Below are 18,542 nucleotides of genomic sequence, written 5' to 3'. Positions count from 1 at the left end.
TTCCTGAATGTTTTTACAAACTCCAAGCTCTTTCTTTAAAAGCTTCCTGCAAGTGAGACCTGCTTTTAGTGGTTTTTACTGACTTAGATGCAGCTTTGAAATAACTTAAGTAAACCACTGATTCTTTTTACCCATACAGTATCCTCCAATCTAAGGGCATGAAAGTTGCTATTCTGTAAGATTTATCTTTGTTCTGTGTCTGAGGAGAACCTAAAGACTCATTATTATTAGAAACACAATACATCTCTAATGTTATATGAAAGACAAGTTTTGCTGCATAACCGTTTGAAGTTCATTTATGGTTATGATGGGAGTTTTTAAGGAGCAGTTTCTGAAATATGGAGCATGAAGGAAGGATGTCTGCAATCCTTCCTGAGACTCTAATGACTGTATGCTGAATATCACAATATATGAAGAAAAAACATATTTTAGTACTGCGCTAATTCAGACACATAGGAGTAAGAATTCCCTTTAATCCTTTGACATTCTAGAGGTCAGAACATGTTTTTTAATTTCTGTGGAAAACTTTAAAATTTTAGTGATTTATGTTAGTCAAAACTCTGAAACATTTTGGTCAGGAAATATTTCTTAGTGGTTCCAGTAGTCTGAACTGTATTGTTCAGGTACTCTTGTTTCTAGTCAAACTACATCTTTCCTCATGCATCATAATTCCTCAGTGAAATCAAAATATCCTTCATTTTCACATAAAGTTTAGTTGTATGAACTTCAGTTTCTTTCTTCTTGCATAAAGTTCGTCATATTCTAAACTATTCTTTATTTTAAACTCTTCTTTGTTCATAGAACATACTGGCACCTGCCTAAGATAATGTTACTTTTGTTTTGTGATTGAAAAATAATCCACAAATGTGATTGGGGTACATTTTCCATTTTCTGTTGCTGGGCTCAAGTTCCTTCTTTGGAAGACAGGCAATTTACCTCTAGCCTGACTAATAATTATTTATTTCTCTCCTTTGGTCCAATTCCAGTCCTTATTATTCTGCTTACCATTAATTTGCCTTTCCAATACCCAATATATATATCTATCTCATTTATTAAATTTTTTCTTATATTCTTACCCTTATTTTTATAGTTCAGCAGAGAACAGCCTTTCAATTTACACATCCAATAAAAATTTTATAACATGAAGTTGTATCTAAAACTCTCTGTAGTTGCTTGAAAACACAGCATCTGAGAGACAACTGTTGATGAGACAAAATTCATTGCTTTGACACAGAAGAAGAACAGATTACCAGGCACATGATTTCACTACTTTTTAACTTTGCTAGTCTAGTCACTGTGAATTGTTCTCAAGGTAACTGAAGAAATACAATTCAATTTTTCCTTCTGCTCAAATCATCTTCCTATTAGAACTTTATTTCCATATTTGAGACTGAATGGGACCATGAATCAACCAAGTCCTTTCTCTCCAGGTTCTTAAGGAGATTTCTTCCTCATATCTTTCTTTTATTGTTGGTGCATAAAATAAAAATTTTAAGTAGAAAATTTTGAGGTAATTCCACCTTAGATAGCCTTGGGCATCTGCTGCCTGAAAGCTTCTCATCCTATCCCAGGAAAGATTGCTAGGTTACAAATCTTTCCTTCAGACAGATGGACATAGAGATGTCTCCTGCTGTGCAGTTTAGCTCTATGATCCTTGAAAAATCTGCCAATATAGTGTGGCATTTCTCATGTGCCATGCCCTGCCACCATGGTGAGAGGACATATTGCTCTGTCTGACTTGACATACTCATGCAGGCTGAGAGCTCAATCACTGCACATTTCTAAGACTCATTTCTTAATATAATGCTATCTTGCCAGTTCACATATAAGCCCCAAAACAGTGATGGTAATGCAGTCAATGCAGTGTCATGTCTTCATTGGCATGTTAGGAGACAGCTACTTCACCGGATTCCAGAGTTCCCTCAGTTAACTCAACAGTGTGAAGCAGACTAAAGAATGCTCTGGAATTTTTTTAGTGAATACTGTTTTGCCATCTTTTACTGCAGTTTCAAGACATTCCCTGGAATATAGTCAAATATTGTTACCTCCCACCAGATTCCTGTGTAGTGCAGAGAGAGAGATGATAACCATGGTGTTTCTCAAAGACACTATCTATTAATTTTCTTAGCTTTTGCTGGGGAAATGGAGACAGACTTTGCTAGAGCATGCATTTTAGTGTAGATAAGGGAAATTGTTCAAACTTTTCCACATTTCTCTATGATCTCCTTTTCCCTGTTGTCAGTGGAATTGGTGGTGTGGCTTTCTGTCCCTTCTCCACCCACTGTAGAGATTGCTTTCACCTACAAGCTGGGCAAAGGGTACAGTGAGTTCTGTCCTGTCCTCCCTGTCCCCCCACCCTTGCACCCCTGTATCTCTTGGACTGAAAACAACATAGATGCTGTAAAAAGTCTTACTACACTTCAGACCTTGCTGTGTCTGACTTCTACCTCACACTGACAAAATGCTGAGTTTTCAAAATTATTCTCTTCTGAGCAATTGCTGTGTAAGTTATCAGTTCAAGTGAAGAGTGGCAGACACTGAAAGGTAGAGCTGCTATGATGATAATGAGCAAGAGTGCAAAGTCAATGGACTCAGACAGGCAGAGCTCAGAGACTCAACTCATTAGTGTTCTTCTAACCTCCAAATCACTCTTTCAACTCCATCCCTAGGGGCTGAGATATGTTTGAGACATTGAAGATAAGGCCTCAGGACTTCTGGTATCCTTGACAGCAGGAGGAGGTAGATCTTTTCACTCCTTTCTCTCATGCTATTTCTGGGAATCTATTGGTGGAAGTTCTGCACCCCTGATTATGAGCTTTGGAATATCAAATACAAATTCTCCTGTGTTGTTTAAGAACTGTTGAATAAGGAACTGCTGATATACATGAAAAGGGAGAGCAAAATAATGTCCCTCCCAAGGACATTGCTCACTCAATGAAGAATTGTAAAAAAATAAAAATATTATATAATTTTATATTCAAATTTTCAATGAGGAGAACTATTGACTGAGAAAATAAGAAATCTCAAATGACTAACAATGGCCATCATGGTCCAGTCTTTCTCCAAGTATGATTATACTGAAATTAACCGATTTATTAGACACAAATTTGATGGTATGACACAGAGAAATGCACATAATGATCTGTCAGCACTTTCTCTAGGACTAACACAAATAGTAAATACTTTGCAACAGTAGTTGCATTAGCTCATTATTTACCTCAGTACTTTGTGAAGAATTTTTAGGGCTGGAGAGTAGAATGAGGTGGCAGAGTTCTATGAATGCTGAAGAGAAATTATTGCAGTCTAAATGAAAAAAGAACTAATATTTTTCATCCAAACTTGTATGCAGAAAGACACCAAGGAGTAAGAAGAGGACAGTAATGATGGGGGTCAGGTCAATCGTGATCATGCTGCTGTGGAAATGGTATGGAAAGTTCATCTTGTGGGATTAATGAGCTGGTCAGCTGCCTGAAAAGCCAGGAAAGGCATGGTTGAGTATGGAAGATGATCCAGGTACTCAAAGAGAAAAGGGCCCTGGCTCCTTCTACCACTGAGACTCAAGTCAGTTTTTCTGATAATTGGCCTGAACTACCAATTGCTGTGCTTGCCTGTGCTTGTTCTTTGGAAGTGTAGATAAGGTGTCTAAAAAAAGCCTGCTCTTTTTCATTGCTTGATCATTTTGATTTTAGCAAAAATAAGAATTTGTTAAGAGTGACACTGTGATTAAGCTCTTATAGTCCAAAGGGAAGGGTTTGACTTTTGTCAGAAGAAAGTACTGAAATCTGGACAGTTTCTGAAATCTGCACTCTTCTTGGTCCTCTTCCCCTTTATTTTCAAAAGGTATGAATCTTTGTATGAGAACTACTGGCAACACACACCTGACTAGTTGCAGAAGATGGGAATCCATGGAAGTACTTATTGCAGCAGGTACAGGCATTTAGCACTGCACATTGTCACGCAGAGACAGCTGAACTAATTCCTCTCAGACCACTTGCATGCCAGAATCTTCTGGTCTTCAGATGGTCTGCTCCTGCTGAATTATCCAAACTCAGAAACTGCACTAATGTACCTACTTTGGTTGTTGACCTGGCTTGAAGAAATGCAAACATATTGTATATAATATTCTGAGTGGACACGTGCAAGGTTCACCTCACAAGGGTCTGAGTACACAAAAAACCGCAAACATGATACTAATATCAATCCTGTTTAGTCATCTAGTGTATTGGATTTGCTAAGGTCTGAAATGAGTCCTGAATGATGTTTATAATAGGACAATCATTCTGAAGTATTAAAAAATATACATTTATTGCATGACAAGTAAGTATAACCTATTGTCATATAGATTAAAAAAAAAAAGAAAATGAAGAGGAATTTCTTTACATATGAAATTCCATAATGCATGTGCTGTAGTGCTACATTATTGGTTTATGCTGGAATCAAAGCATCAAGTATCACATAATAGATTAGAAACTCTGTCATGTTAGTGCATTGAGCAGTACTATGACCATTAGTGTTTAAGATCTTGTGATTATTTTAAAAGGACCGTTAAATTTATCATTGGTCAAATCTGACAGCTACATCAAAATAAGTGCATAAGCAAATAGACAGAAGGAAGTTAAACTGCAAGGAGACTTAAAGAGGTCAGAATAGTACAGTGCAGGAACATGACATACATTTTGTGTAAAATACCAAGGAAGAAAAAAATAACATCAAAAATTTGAAGGTAGATTTCCTGAAACAACCAGGTAATACCTGAAGATGATAAAAAGAACCGAAACATATGACAGATGTTCTGGATTCCATGTAGAACCTCAGAGGAAATAGGGTAGCTTTCATAGCTCTGGTGAGTCATTGTGTAGAATAAAGCTTGATCTTTTGATTTCATGACATAGGAAATATTAAAGAAGCTGTAAAAAGATAAAAATATAAACAAAAATTATCTAGGAGACATTAACTCAGGATTCTGATGTAAGAGATTTGAAAAAACTTAAGTAATATGAGTGTTTACTTCGCAGTGGCTTTAGGACAGAGGTATGGGTCAAATGCACATCTTCATTCAGTAAAACACTACAGTGGACTTAATTTTGAACATGGAGCTCAAGCAGAGCTCTTTTCTTCAGACGTTGATTTACTCTCAAAAATTTTGAGGAATTACAGAATTTAAGCATACAAGATAATTTTCACATTTGGAAGACTTTCCTAAATTGCAACCTATTAAGAGAGAAAAAAATATGAGAAGGAAATCCTTGTGCAGTGAGAGTATATGGAATAACTGATATTTTGGAAATATTAATTACCCTATTTGCTTTATTTTTCTTTTGTGTAAATAATGATTCAAAATGGAAGACCTTTATAGTACACCTTAAAATGTATTTCAGTTCTTGGACTTGCTGGGATCTAAATCCTTGTGTGAGAAAAGAACAAATGGCAAAACTATTCTTCCACCTGCATTTGTTTCATTGAAAATTATGGAGAAATAGAAAATCTAGCTTTTCATTCTGTTAAAAGAAGTCTGTCTTTTACTGTCTTTTTCACATTCCTTTTCTTTCACCTTCTGGTTGTTTTTTTTTTGTTGGTTGGTTGGTGTTTTTTCAATGCAGTGGATGACTGAAGGGTTGGGAAATTTTGGCTTCTGTAGTGAAGTCATAAGGAGTTGTCAACTGTAACCTGCCATTCTCATACTGGGCAGCAAAAATGCCTCAACTTCTGCCCTTGTCTATGCACAGTCCTGAGTGCTACATAGATAAAAGGAAAATGCATCTTGTGGAGTCAAAATAATATAGTACTTTCCATCTATAAGAGAATTAGCAGCAGAGAATATTTGCCATGGGGAGAAATACAAACAAATATTTTCTTAGTGTGGGAACTTATGAAAATATTCATGTGTGCAGGTGAAGTAAAGAAGAAATAAACCTCACCTAAACACAGAGGCTGAGATTAACAGGTCTTGAGTGCACAGCACAGCTCAAATGGACCAGCTTTCATTCACTTCCTATACCTATCTTTTCCTCCTGGCTATGTGAAATGCTGCCTGGAAAATTTCTGAACTTCTCTAGCGGTGCTGACTGTGAGCTTTCCCAAGGGATCTTCTGACACAGCCTAATATTCCCTTGTTTGTTGCCTCAGTACTCTTACCCTGTCTATATTCATCTGTACTTCACTGTGATGCTTTTCAAAGGACTCCTTTCTAGGGCTTTGAATCTGATGATAGCTTTTTATCATTGAGGAAAATCCAACATTGGTTTCTGAAAATGCTCGAGACTGTGAGTCCAAGAGATTGCATAGTCTGTCTTTAAATTCAGAAGTCACAGGAGAGGTATCCCCAGGTATGTTACAAAACCACCTTTTCCAATATATTATCATGAATCATATACTGATCTGATCCTTGACAAACATACCATTTACTACGATCCTAGAAGCCTTATGGGAAAAGCTATAAATGCCATTTCAAACTGTGCTTGATGTTTCAGGTGGTTTTCTCCAGTTCACCTATAAAGGGGAAAAAAATATTCAAGAGGTAAAATAACATCAAACATCAGTTTAAGCAGTTTAAGAGCTGCAAGAGAATTTTTAATTAAATCTTGATGATTATATGAATATTGTTTTGGTGAGCTGGAAGCAATCTGCATTTTACTTCATGTTAAATTTGAAATTATTTTGTCTGCTTTTCTTTCCCTACACTGTCAGTGGCTTCACAGATGATCACAACACTTGGAGATTAGAAGGACTAAAATATAGTTTCTTCTTGGGGAACTTAGATACTTAAGCACAGATTTGTAGATGTTGCAAGACTTCAGATGCAGCCCAGCAAAAAGACTTTTGTGAATAACTTTTACCAGAATTCACCAGAGTTAGAGACATGTCTGTCTAGCTTGGGTGGTATGGGCATAATTCATGGCGAGTTGTAATGGAGGTCAAGCTTCCAAGTGATTTAATCCAATATTCATGCCATCTCCTGCAAGTTTACCTTCATTGGAGCAACTGCAATATGAAAGCATGTCACTGTATGCGGGGATGATAAAAACTTGCAACCTTCTGCTTCTTGGGGTTCTCTCTGAAGTCAAGAAGAAGCCATAGCAGCTAACTTGAAATGTTAATATTCTGAATATAACACTTTGGTGATTTTGAAATATTTTACTATGCACCAAAATAAATACAAAAATAAATGAAGGCAATCTTACTGGGAAATTATCAGATTTAGCAAACCAGTTTGAATGCATTTATCCTGGAAGGCTGGTAAACCTTGTTTGCCTGCTCTATTTTTAAGGACTTCCCCACCCCTTTTCTGTTTTTGCCAGGAATTCAAGCAGTGACTAGAAACACCATGTTCTGGAAGATGCTTTCCAAAGTACTTGCTGGAGAGCACACAACAAAAATATTTTACCACAGATGAAAACAAATATCTCTGAATAGCAATTACAAACAATTACATAGCTTTTTGAAATGTTATAGTTGTGTATCTGATTGTTTTTTCTGTCCTTTCAGATACTCAGTTATAATTTGTTAAACTCAATCAAATAATTTTAGAAAACATAATAAACACTTAATATGCATCAAAGCCATCTGGAAATGCTCTGCACTGCACACAGAAATAGTGGGTTCATCTATGCATATTCAGCATTGGAGTTCTTTCACTCTTTAACTTTTACATTAGCAACCTGGGTTGAGAACGTGCTTAAGCAGAAGAGTGTAAGGTTTTTAGAGGTAGGGAATTTGAAAATCCCATGAACCATTCCTATTCTCTCTGGCATTTACCTTAGAGTGAACACCTAACCCCATTTTCAGATCTATCTCAGCTGTTTGGGTGACCTAATGCAAGTGCCCAGGTCAGAGATGATGACAGAGTCATGAGCTGGTCACATGCCCAGCTGAGGCCAGTGCTGATTACAGCGTCAGACAATCTAAAATACAGCAAGATTTTTTGTGTGTTTCATATGCAACAAACACCACTGCCATACAGAATTACTAGGATCGAGTTAAAGCAGGTGATCAGCACAGAAAAAATGAAAACCTTGGGAGGGGAACAGGACTCAGGCTCTTAAAAGATGCAAGTACTGCCAGGACTTCTTGGGTTAAGCACTGCTGGTCTTGATCGCTAATTTTTGGTGCTGAAAAAAATTATGCATTTTATCATACATATACCAAATGTGTAGGTAATACCACAGGTTTGCTCAGAAGGGCTTTGGACCTGACACAGAAGAAGAGGAGGAGGAGTAAGGAAGACCAGAGTTTTTCTGTTTCAACAAACCTTTCTTTCCTCTTCATTTCTCATCAGAGTCTTTCCCTGGAAAGAAGGATGGAGAGTATGAAAGTACTTGTTTTATATACTATAGGACAGATGGGTTTCTATGCTTGAAAATTATTGCATTGATAATACAATAGCCTCCCTCAAAATTCTGGAACTCAGCGCCTGAGGTGTATTACCTTCACACGTGTAGAAATAATTCCTACTCCAAAGAACTTGTAGCAGAAGAGGAAATAAATTTAAAATACTCTGAACAAAAAGAATCCCTCTAATTTATACAAAAAAGAATATAATTAAAAAGAAGTTTGCATAGATTCACATAAAATTTGTTGAAGTAAACCCCATTATGTTTATGGAAGTCTTCACCTTAAATATCTATAGGTGAGGTCTGAGGCATTTCAGAGATGTGAAAAAGGGAGGAAGTCCCATCCAGTGCTGGGCATAGGTGTAACAAGCTGTGTCTAGCTGCCTCTGTCTGTCTGCCTGCTGCAGCAGGGGCTTTACCACATCCTCTCACCTTGGGTTTTCTTTCATGCTAATTGTGACCTGTTACTGCTTGAGTAATGTAGAGTGCAAGACATCTGTTGAAACAACCTGAGGCTTGAAAAGTTCCACAGTTCTCCTGTAAGAGCACGACTTCACAGCTGTTGAAACAAGTTTCCCACATTTTTTGCTTCATAGTTTCTACAAATTAAAATACCTCCACCAATATTTGGTTGTTACATGACTAATTGCTGGTTTCCTTTGGTTAGCCTATCTGTTAACTCTGGATAATTCACCTGCTGTGTCCAAACACTGCTCTGATGGTTCAAACACTGTGGTATATTTTGTGCTACAGAAACATATTGCAGCAAGAAAAATTACCTACATTCAACTATGGTTCAGTCAACAGATCCTCACAGGTGCTAATAGTTTGTTGGCAGGTCGTAATATTCCAGTGTAAGAAAAAAATACTTTGATTTTTTAAGTGGTAATTGTCACAATAGACTGAACATGCAGGATTCCAAAATATGAACAGTTATTCTGTGACAGATCATCTCAGTGCACATAGCAAAATATTACATATCTAACAAGAATTTATGAGCACAGCCCTTTCATGAGGCTTAAGTGCATTTTACCAACACTGAAAGCTGGGATGAAGGAAGAAAGTATTAGCAGTCAGAGCTTTTTCTGCAATTTGTCATGCATGTCAACACAGGGAAAGACATGCTTGAGCTGGCAGTGACAGTGCAATTGAACAGATAGCATGAGACATGCCCTTCGCTCTGCTGTCATGCACTCAGCATACGTCAGAGCACACACAGTAGAAGCAATTTCTGTCCTTGAGCATTCCCAGGGAAGGGACGTGCTTCTCGCCCTGCACCTGTGCTTCTCTCCAGGCTCTGGCTCCTTATTAACACAATGAGTGCAGCAGTTGCAGCTCCTGTCTTTGCCTGTGCTGGATCTATAGTGTGAGATGAAGAACATTCTCAATTCATATGAGTAATGAGCATCACAAATTAGACTCAGATCAATTATTAAATGAAGATGATTATGAAATATTAAGAGGAATCTATTATACATAATGTATTTGTCACAGATTAAAAACCAGAATTCAACTAATATCCTTCTCTGCCTGATAATGTATTTGGATATTTAACATATTTAAAGGGAGTGCAAAAAAGTGGGTGGGAGGTGCATCTATTAAAACAAGAAATGGATTTGCTAATGGCTTCTGCAAAAGGGAGTTTTCTTCTGTCTTGGGTATAATTCATCTCTGGTCTCTGGTGAGGACATGCAGATCCATCATCTCAAGCCTGTGTACCACTGTTATCATTACTGTGAAGACACTATATTGCACATGTTCAGGAAAAGAAAAAAATTGATTTAATGTGTAGCCCTGCCAATTATATGCAAGTCCTGTTGACTAAAGAGTGCTTTTGTACTAACAAAATAAAGTTGCTGTTCAGCTGGGAGCTCATCATGACAGAAGGTACAAGCAGTAGAGTTACTTTTTCCCTGAGCTTCTTCTAAAGCCCTGCTGTGCTGAGATATTTTGCATTGCATCTGATGATTCAGTGGTGCAGCTTTGTGTCCATGCTTGATGTGGTGAGGACATGATGCTTCTACAAAACCTCATTAAATTTATTTTAGGACTAGAGATGGTTGAAAAAAAGAGGAATCATTGATAGAGCAGTTCTCCATCAGAAAATACTGGCTCCACAGAAATGAGACAACCTGTGGAGATTTGTTGCTTCCTGTAGGAATCAGGCCAAAGGGCAGGATGCCTCATTCTTCCTGAACCTTCCTGACTCCCCAGGTGGTGATAACACTTCTGTCTTATCTGACACCCCACTTTCTTCCTGCATTGGATGTCTCCTGACCTCAAAGCAGGAGTGCAGCTTTCCCAGCATGCCAGCATCAAGGAGAACACATTGGCTTCTCCATCCTGATGGCTGAGCCCAGGAGGAGTCACTGGGGAAGGAGAAGGGACAGGTGAAAGAGCAATGGCCCTGAGGTCCCAGGGCACCGTGACTGTCCAGCAGAAAGGGGTGGGAGGCTGCTGGGTCGCTTGTGCGCTGTGACACAGGCAGGGAAGGAGTAGAAAAGAAGCTGGAATATGGGATGCAGGGAGAGGCTGCTGGTCCTTTGCACCATGCAGTGGAGTGCCCAGAGTGTGGAGCATGAAGCAGGAAGCCCATTGGATGGACATAGGGAAAGATTATATTTAGCTACAAGAAAAAAAGCAAAATATTCCAGAAACCCTTCCTTTAGTGTCATGGCATGTTTCGGGGTGGGGGGGGGGGGGGGGCAAGGCTGTGAGTTCGCTGGTAGGAGCAGGCAGGCAAAGAGACTCCACACGGCTTCTGAGGGTGCTCATTAGATGAGGGTTTTTTGGGGATCCTACCCCCGGGAGGCAGCATGGTTTCTGAGGGAGAGGGGGGGAAGGAGAATGAGGGGGGAAAGGGGAGGGGGAGAGAGGGGCTGACAGAGCACCAGCCAGGAGAGCCGAGGAAGAAGAGAGAGAGAACTGTCCTCCCCAGCACACTGAACAGGGAACAGATTGGGCCAATGGGATTACAGACCCGGGATACTGCAGGGGAGGATCCCAGGCTTGGAATAAACCATACATTTTCGAGGGGTGAGACAGAGCATACCATTTAACTAAAATATAACACCACAAATTCACTCTTTTTTGTTAGAAAAAAGATGAAGAGAATTATGATAATTAACAATTTAAAAATGAAGCAGTGATTACACAGTTTTACAGCATAAAATAAGTACAATTGCTGTGAGGATAAATTGAATACAGTATAAACAGTCCGTTTGACTTGTTGTTTGCCTTTGGTGGTAGGTATTGCTCAGTTCTGAAAGGGTGTTAACACAGTATAAAGATAAAATGAGTATTTAATTGTAATAAATGGCTTATGTGGGTCCATATTGCATATTTTTAAACAAATTTAAAGAATGGATGAGTGCTTAAAGGGCTTCAGCCTTTGGCACTAAGCTCATATGAGAGTTTTGGGATTGGCCTTTTCAGCATGACTGGCCCAATGGTGTCTTACGTTTTCCAACTGGCTTTTTGGACCACTATTGTTGCATCCTGGGTTTGGGTTCAAATTACGGGTTTTTTCTTTGTTAGTTTTCCAGTTCTCTGTACCCTCGTGCACCTCCCGGGTTTTCCCCTACTCCTGCAGTTTCCGTGCCCGTCTCCCCGTTCTCGGGGTCCCACTCACCCCAAAGTCCCATGTCCGCCCCTGCCGTGTTCCCATTGGTCGCTGTAGTACACGTCATCACCACGATGTCTGTATCCATTGCCGGGAGGACTCCCCATCCGCCCTGTCCCTTCCCTATTTCATCCCACTCCTCTGCATGCTCGAGGCCATTTGCGTCTGTGCGAAGTTGGGAGCGGGCTGCAGCTTTTCCACCGCAGCTCTCGCAGCCAATAAAGCATCCAGCCGCCACGTGGACGGATTTGGATGAATTCCCTGCCTCTTTGTTTCTTTCCTTGCGCCAACGGCGAAGTGAGGCCAACAGCCCACCCTGGAGCGCGGTAACAAAAGTGCCTGGGAACTGCAGCAAGCCCCGGCCCCGACGAAAAGCTGAGACTCCCAAGCCGGGCGCTCGAGAGCTGACCGGGGCCAAGAAAAGTAATGCGAAGCCGCGCACCATAACCCCCAGTTTTAGGCTATGGCATCAACTTCTGTTACAGGAAAACACCTGGAGCCCCCTGGACTCCACACAGGTTTGTGGCCTCAGATCCTCACCCTTGGATCTGAGCTTTACCACTGCTTTCACCTTCCAACCAGTTTAACCCAGAAGACCCCTGGTTTTAGGTCATCCCCCCCTCCCTCCTTTTCCCTCCCGCCTGGCTCTCTGGGGCCCATGGGAAGATGGAGGCAGGGTGCAGGAGACGACTCCTGCTCCCCCCTCCCTCCTTTTACCTCCCACCTGGATCTCCAGGGCCCATGGGAATGTGGAGGTAGGGGTTATTCACCACAAAAAAATCGCAAAATACTTTCCCAGACACCACTTTAGGTTATCAGTCACCCTCAGAACCTACTGAGGGCAGCATAAACCCAAAAGCGATTCTAGTCCAGCAGTCTAATACTATCTGAACACTCGCTATTCAAGAAACAATTGAAAACTGTTTCTCGTTGGATCTACCCTTGTGACCTGACAGGCCCCTGCTTTCTAAAACTGAAAACAGGACAGACAGTCTGCAATATGAACACACACTTAAACTAGAAAAGCATAATTGTAAAAACTACTTCATGGGGACAGGAGGGAAATGGAGAGAAGACAGGTATGGGATGAGAATGATAAAAAGGTTAGAGGGTTTTAGGATAAAAGTTCTAGCTAATGAGCTCTTTTCAGCTAGAACAAGTGGATAGGGATTGGGAACTGGGGAGGTTACGGGGAGCCAGGGACTCTGCGAAAGAAAAATCTTTTCAGGGTACCCTGCACCTTTGAGCGGGTTGCTCCCAGTGAACTACCCAAAATAAGGAAAAAAGGGGTATGGATTGCAGAGAAGGATATCATCCTGCTCTTGGAATAACAGGAAAAGGAGATCATGAAGTACAATTTACAATTCAACTAAATATACAAGGCTGTTAAAACTGGTATTACAAAATTATTTTAGCTTTGGGTTTTGGTTTCTCAGCTTCTTCCCCAGTTCCAGCTCCCACCCTGTGGGATTTGGAAGGCGGAAGGTGGGAATTAGGAGCTGAAAGGGGGGAGTTGGTTCATGAGAGACAGGGAATGGATGGAGCACAGGGGAGAAAGAGCAGGAAGAGAGGGATTTAGGGAAAGAGAAAGCAGAAGATGGTGCCATGCCATGTGGCTGGAGCCATCTTGACTGACACGTGGTCGTGGCTATGTTGGATACTCTTGGGGTTTTGTTTAGGGGAAGGCGGGTTAGGGATGAAGTTAGGGAGAAGGGGCAGCACAGGAGGGAGAGAGTAAGACTGAGGAAGGAAGTCACAGAACTGACGAAAGCAGTTTTGGGGGGGAGGTGTGGTGCCCGGGTCATCTGGTGGCTCACTCGTGGAAACTGGTGGGCTTTCGCTGCTGCTGTGGTCCAGGGCATCGGCTGCTTGGGCTCAGCGCTCTGCATGGTCTGCCCGCTCTGAAGGGCCCCCCCCCGCCGCTGCCAGGCAGGGGCCGGGTGCACTCCGTGCGGCTTCTCTGGGTGCCGGGGCGCAGCGGGCCGGGGCCGTGCTGGGGCCTGGGCCCACACCGTGGCCGTGCCGAACTGGGGTCACGCTGTGCCGGGGCCCACCGAGGCCACGTTGCGGCCCGGGCCTGTGTGGGGTTAGGGCCACACTGCGCCGGACCGGGGCCATGCCGGCTGGTGGTGGTGGGGTCGCAGGGCATCTGTGCCGTGGTGACGGGGCCGCACAGGGCCACGGCTGCGGCTCCGCATGGCCCCTCCGCTGTGCTGGAGGCGGTGCTGAAGCAGTGTTCCGCGGGGTTCTGCGCTGTACTGGCTGAGTGGTGGTGGTCTCAGGGTCGTCGATCCTCGAGCCCAGAGTTGGGCGCCATCTGTAGCGGCGCATTTCAGGGGGGACCCACTGGGGGTGTCCCGGGGGGGGGCCCAAGGCTGTGAGTTCTCTGGTAGCAGCAGGCAGGCAAAGAGACTCCACACGGCTTCTGAGGGTGCTCATTAGATGAGGGTTTTTTGGGGATCCTACCCCCGGGAGGCAGCATGGTTTCTGAGGGAGAGGGGGGGAAGGGGAGTGAGGGGGGAAAGGGGAGGGGGAGAGAGGGGCTGACAGAGCACCAGCCAGGAGAGCCGGCGAAGAGAGAGCGAGAACCGTACCCTCGGCACACTTAACAGCGAGATTCAAAGTGGGCGCGGAACAGATCGGGCCAATGGGATTACAGACACAGGATAGTGCAGGGGAGGATCCCAGGCTTGGAATAAACCATACATTTTCGAGGGGTGAGACAGAGCATACCATTTAACTAAAATATGGCACCACAATTTAAGGTTGTTTCCATATTTCCAAAATATCATCTGTTTGAAAATCGGTCTATTTCAGGATTTTGCCTTTTATCCAATACTTAGAAGGGAAGCTTAAAAAGCACAAGTAATTTTGTTTTTCAGAATGATGGACTTTTCCTATTTAACTCTGCTGCTCTAATGTTAACAGTTTATGACTGGATTTTGTTTTTTATTTGGTGGTTTTATTTGGTGGTTTATGAGGTTCTCATTACAAAAACCTCTCTCATCCAAGAAGCTATCACATCACTTGTGTGCTAATACATGAAGATATTTTGATTCTACAGGACATAGGGCTGCATCCTGCAGTTATCCTGTGAGAAAGGAAAATTTTGAAGCCCTTGTGGTCTATTTTTGTCTGTTCTAGAAGGAATATCCCACTCAGGCTTCAGTCCCAAGCTATTATTGGCTGAAACCAATAATAAAGAGACTCAAAGAGCATTATTATATGACATTAATATTATATAAAATAGATGAACTGAAAATTATTTAACATGATAAATGCTATATAATATTTATATATTAAATAATATTCAGTTATTATATTTATAAATGGAAACACATTATAAAGTTATATAAATATAAAATTTAAAACATATTTATATTTATAACCATGTTTTTAAGCAATAGTAAATTATTAAAATACTTTAAGAATCTTTCCTGGAGCATGAAAGGTCTTCTTTGAAGCCTTTTACATCTCTTGAGTAAATATGTGCAGTTATAATCAGACAGTTTTGTTAAACATACATTATGTAACCAAAAACCTGGAACAACTCCAATGCCATTTCTCTCTATTGTGTAGATATGTAATTAGGCAAGGTTTTTTCCAGTACTTTTGCTGATTATATTTTCCTTGGTCATGCAAGAATGGGATTTTTCTGCACTCAGACATACCACAAAATCCAAGCTCTACAAGCCTTGACATAGCGTACTACCTTTCCACTCCCATTTATTAATTCTTTGTAAGCCTCCTTCTTTTAAATGGGGCAAACCCCATGTGAGATCTGACATAAAATATCAGTCTAAGAGATGATTAAGTATTCATAATAACACTCAGAATAGGGATGAAAGCTAATGTTTTTCCATCACTTGTGGCCAGTGACGGTGGAATAGGTCACAAGATCAGAGGATTCAGGTCATTAGCATGCTTCTGGTACTCAGCTATGTGGTACCTCTTTGCACAGTCTGTCTTCTAAGAGAGTGCCAGACACAATAAGTGCTGTGTCTGTGGAAAACACAGAAGTTGTATCTCCTGCCCTTGCAGTACTTATTTGTAGACAAAAGTTCTGTCCTGAACTCCACCAGCCCTGGTGGCTAGCGAGGAATGCTGAGCTGGACAGGCTAGAAGAAGGGAACTTATCCTGATTACCTACATGTGGCCTACTTGATGGAAGCTTAACATTTACCTTCCAAGGGAACTTCATTCAGCTGTGAACCTCACAGTGTTAGGTTGGACTTGAAAATCCTAGAGGTCTTTTTGAACCTTAATGATTCTATGATTCTTTTTCTTGCATTGACTAGAAAAGTATAGACTTTTTTGTGCAAGCTTTGTGACACCTGATTGTGACATTCACATTCTCTGGACAGAGAGACATAATTCTGTCTCTCAGGAGAAGCACAGAGAGAAGAAGAGAAAACAATCTTTATTTCTGCTCCTTTGGTTTCCCCATGTGGAATGTGGTATGGAGATTGTTTACCTGAAGTGATTGCTTGATTGGAGTCTGGTGAAGGTTTTTTGGGGTTCAATGACCAATTGAATCGAGCTGTGGCTTGGACTCAGCAGAGAGTCATGAGTTTGAGTTAGGTAAGTAAGAAGTAAGTATGTAGAATAGTATAGTATCTCTTTAAATAGTATATTAATGTAATATAGTATAATTATTATAAAGCTATCCTTCAGCCTTCTGACCTGGAGCCAGACATCATCATTTCTTCCTTGAGTCAGGGTCTGCTGCATTTTCACTATACCTGATAGCATGTCTAAGGGTAGGAAAAACTGACAAAGATGATTGACAGGAGCATATCAGCACAGGTATCAGTTTGGTTTAATTCTGGCACAAATCTCTTGTGATTTTGCCAAGAGCTTTCTAATAGTGGATTTTCATGTTTAGAAATAATTTTGAAGACAAGTGAGTAATTTTGAGGATTCATGGGGCTTGGACAGCATTTTTATTATTTCTGGCTTTGATTGTATTTTCCTGAGAATATGTACCACTTGAAAGACCCTTAGCATTCATAAGGCAGATAGAGCTTTTTAAAAACATAATTAGTATTTTAGTGAACTTCTGAAATAATTCAGGCATGTATGAGCCACTAATGACTCAGTGGAAGGGAATTTCTCACCACTCACCAGTGAAACAGAGCTGTGTGGTGCTCCCACACTGAATTTAAATTCTTGTCGTTAGACTGGTTGTCATTCTTATTTCAGTTACTCCATGAATAAACTATAATGCTACTTTTCATGATGAATATAATACTAATATCATTCCACTTACTGAAGATCAAGAAGTTAGATAACATTATACATATGCTTTGGAAAATCAGGCCTGATGCTTCAGAGAACTGCAGAAAATTAAGACTCATCTTAGCAATAAAATTGATCTTTAAAAACAAAATTATTCAATTTGCAGAGATTTGAGGTAATTCAGAGATACAGCAGCAATTTTTCTTTAAAAGAAAACCATCTGCTTTTAACCTATTGCAAATTTTTGAGCATATGAAAATAATGGCAGTCTGTGGGAAAAAGGTCAATATAAATTGTGAATATTTTTTAAAAAGCCAATAATAAAGTTCATTAAAAAATTCTATTAAGTGAGCACATGGTGAGAAATGTACCCTCAATACCTTTAAAACAGCTGAGCTGTGAAAAAAATAGGAGCACAATCCATTTTTTATTGTGGAAAGTTAACATCAGGTATTACAAGGTGCTCTATGGGATCAATTGTTTAATTATCAATTTTACTAATGGAAAAACATTATAAATCTATTACATTAAGTATTAAAAGTGTGAAGTAAAGCACTAGTGGGGCTGAAAAGTAAAATTCTGAAAGTTTCCTAGGACACAAAATTATTTCACCTAATCAGTGCAACTGACAACTGAAACTCAACAGGTCTTAAAAACTAAGAGAACAGAATTTTCCAGCTTTGATTCACTGTTGATGTCTGCCCATTGTCACATACAATGAAAATCTCATTTCTCTTATTTGTCCCAGAGCAGCTTTTAGTAATCTACAGTTTGGGGATTTCAAGAACAATCTATACACCTTTATTTTGAGAAATGGGTTTTCAGAAAGCTGTGATTAGATGGATTTTTATTCATCTACTCCATATTCTGGCTCAGCTTTTTGGGTGAGTCTGTCGGTACACATGAATGACAGGACAGGGAAGCAAAGCCAGGGCAGAAACATCACAAACTGGGATTTCCCAGCTGCACCCATCAGCACACTAGTGGCTGAATGTCTAAGTATTTGCAGAGGAATCATACTAAAAATAATAAAATCCAAACAGTTAAAAGAGAAGGGAAAAGACAAAGTTATTTTCTCATCTTTCTGTGGTGCATGTTTTTGAAGCCCAGGGAAGCAGGGTGTTCCAGGTGTTGTGGACTGAATCCCTCGGAGGTTCCTTGTCCATCACATCTACTATCTTCATTTTTTTCATAATCAATATAACCCTCCTGTCAGGGAAAGTGAGGAACTGTTTGACTAAAAAAGCTGCCCTGCATTAACAGTCATGAGAACTTAAGGCAGTTTTTAAAATTGAGCTGAACAATTCACCTTAAAATAACAGGATGGCATTTCCCCAGAGAGAGGAAAATCA

This window comes from Anomalospiza imberbis, chromosome 3 (genome assembly GCF_031753505.1).
Source record: "Anomalospiza imberbis isolate Cuckoo-Finch-1a 21T00152 chromosome 3, ASM3175350v1, whole genome shotgun sequence".
Taxonomy (NCBI): domain Eukaryota; kingdom Metazoa; phylum Chordata; class Aves; order Passeriformes; family Viduidae; genus Anomalospiza; species Anomalospiza imberbis.
Note: the sequence above shows the minus strand (reverse complement) of the source record.